The sequence below is a fragment of the Medicago truncatula genome, chromosome 5 (assembly GCF_003473485.1).
Source record: "Medicago truncatula cultivar Jemalong A17 chromosome 5, MtrunA17r5.0-ANR, whole genome shotgun sequence".
Taxonomy (NCBI): Eukaryota; Viridiplantae; Streptophyta; class Magnoliopsida; order Fabales; family Fabaceae; genus Medicago; species Medicago truncatula.
In genome coordinates, this window is record NC_053046.1 from 26,251,062 (window position 1) to 26,254,441 (window position 3,380).

The window sequence follows — 3,380 nt, forward strand, 5'->3', positions numbered from 1 at the left end:
TCTTGATGTCTTCGAATCCTCAAGTACCCATGCAACCCTTCAAGCTCTTCACTCAAGCTCTTCGATGCTACGTCCGGTAAATGAATCCCCTTGAACACAAGAACAATTATAAAGAACCCCCATGACCTTTGCAGGTGGAATGATATTATTCACTTCATTTTAGAACCTTGATTAAGCCCAATCAATTTCCTTGAAAGAACCAACTTACAATCCCTATTAGCACCCTAGCAAATCATATGACTCAGAAAACAAAGTGATTCTAAGAAAAAGTGTTTAATCTTGAAGAATGTATGAACAATGAGTTTTAGAGACCTGGAGAGAATAAATGCAAATGATTCAATACTTTGGGTGTTATGAGGAAGTGAGTATATATAGAATGGGGCCGTAAGTGCAAAATTTCGGACAAAAACAACATAGTGAATCAATCCACTAAATATGTGAATCAATTCAGACAGCAAAAATGCAAATCAGATGATCTATGATGATTGATACAATTTAGTATATATATGAATCGATTTAACTGAGCCCAGGATGAAGATTGATACGATTCAGACTTTTTTGAATCGATTCAGTACAAGTTAAAGAAAGTCCATGATACGATTTAGGCAAAATCAATACGATTCAGTAGTGATACGATTCAAAAACTAGTAAATTGATTCAGACACTGAAAAAGATGAATATGGCTAAGTTTCATATATGTAAGAAATGCACAGGACACCAATGAATCATATGAAAATGATACATAGTTGTTAGGTGCTTTAACATGACTATATGCTAGAAAAATAATAGCAAAACAACTATCAAAAGGATGAACTAAAAGACATCATAAAAAATACAAAAGGTAAAACTATACAAGCTTCCTACCCTTGCACAAGCTTTTATTTATTCAAAAAGTTGGCGGTATATGGCAATGGTCAAGCATCCGGAGTTTCAAAGATGATTTTCTTCCTCCTATTGTTCTCTAGCAATGTCTTTATTTTCTTTTGTTATTTCAATTACCATGAGTAACTAAACCTCTGAGATTTGGAATATGAGATGAACGTCTGTTTATTTGTTTCACGATTTAAATCTTGTAAATACTAAGTCAGGGTTCATAGACTAAGTCTTGCACTTTAACCGAATCGTTACATATGATTTTTGGTCAAGAGTATTTAGTTTATTAGGGACCCTTAGGCTATGAGGGTTAGACATCTTCATGGAGTGTAATTCTTTTAGATTACAATTTAGGAGGCATATGAGATGTTGATTTCAATGGATATGTCTATGACTTTCATAATTAAGTTATAGTGGTTATTGAGAAATCTAACATTTATAGGAATAAGAATATTTTTCCTACAAATTAACCTTTGTTTACATAATTCTTATGTCTTAATTAATTGTTACTTTGAACTAATCCAATAAAGAAGATAATTAAGATTCAAGGAAACCCTAATCACTGCTACTTAGTTGAATCAACCATACCTAATCTCGCATTGGGCAAGGCAATTCAAAACTTGCAACCTATATTCTCTCTTCATGCTTTTTAAACAAATAAATTCAATTAATTGCTTAGTTGAACGACAATCTCTATATAGACGATAACTTACTACTTTAATACTTATTACGATTTGTTGAACTTGCTAATTCGTCTATCAATAATCTTCGTCAAATAAACGTCAAGAATGTTGTAAACGTGAAATTGTTATAGAAAACAACTGTTCAAATTATTGTGGTCATAGTTAAAAAGCCGAAAAGAAAAAATGAAGTGTAAGATTTCCTAGCAATGTAGATATCTTCTAAAATTTACTAATATCTAAAGTATCTTCTTTTCATATAATAAATATTAATGCATTATTATGGCAACATAAAATTTCATCTTTATTGAAAACATTAATTACATAGAGTTGTTGAAACTATTAGGATTAATTTTTAATTATATACATAAACAAGTCGATTTGTTAGTTTTATAGCCTTTTTTGAGAGGTAGGCTTGATTACATGTGATTACAGGTCATCTTACGTTATTCTTAGCATGTTTTTCAGTAGATTTCAGCAGCAAAAAAGAGGAGTATTAGAGAATTTGCCTATGATTTTGGGACATTTGTAATGTTTTATATATTTGAATTTGTAATTCTAGTTTTCCCGAAACATATCAATTTTAGGGGGTTTTTGAAGTAATTCACGAAGAAATCATGCAAATCAACAAATCAAAAACATATGAAGATTTGTGAAGACTTTGGGAAGATCAAGAAAGAAGATTCAAGAGGCCTCAAGAGATTGTACAGAGGGAGGAATGTTCCCAGGTCCCGAGGCAGGTTATGTTGAGGAAAACACCTAAAACAACAAAAAAAAACGGGCACTATAAGAATTTATGGATTTTGCGTGCGACAAATTCTCACGCAAAAGGTAAAAAAGCCCACGCAAATAGCATTTTGCCGCGGAAAAAGGCCCTAGCAAAAAACACCCTTGCAAAAGGTTACGGCGGAAACTGGCCACAGCAAAGGCCAATAGGCATTTGCGTGAGACATAGGCCGCCGCAATTACCATGCTCTAGGCTGGCTTAAAATGCCATTGTGTGGGGCTCTCAGTCCGCCGCAAAAGCCAGACGGACAAAGAAAATGTATTTGCATGGGACTGTCTTTCGACAGCAAAGTACATGGATTTTGCGTGGGATTATGGCCCACGGATTGCCACATAGACACACATACGCATTAATTTAATAATAATAATAATAATAATAATAATAAGGGTTAATTAAGAAAATGGTCCCTATAAACATTCAAAATTTTGTTTTTTGTTCCTATAAAATCACAGTTTTTAGTTCCTATAAAATTTTGCATCAACATTTTTAGTTCCTATAAATTTTTTCCATCAGCATTTTTAATCCGTGTCAAAAATTTTCATCAACATTTTTGGTCCCCAAAATGCTTAAGAAAAATGTCACAGAGACTAAAAAGAGTGAGTTTATTTTGCAAGGACTAAAAACAAAACTGTGGATATTTATAGAGACTAAAAACTTAATAATAGTAATAATAATAATAATATACATTAGTTATAAAACATAATTTACTTTTTGTAATACATTTAATATTATTAACCCATATTATTAACCATAATGCATATTATTACTATTTTATTAAAGATCATGTTAACCAGTGCCCCCGAGACACTAGTTAAAAAAGTAAAAATTAAAAATTTTATCTTGAAAACAACAAAATTTTGACTTTTAAAAACTTAAACATATCACTTTTTAACAATTTTCAATGCAAAATTTCTATATTAGTATCCTTAACTAATGCCCTAGGGCACTTGCTAACATTACCCTTTTATTAATAATAAGTCAAAATTAAAAAAGTGTAAATATGGATGTTGTAGATAGAAAGTAAAGAAATATTGATAGAA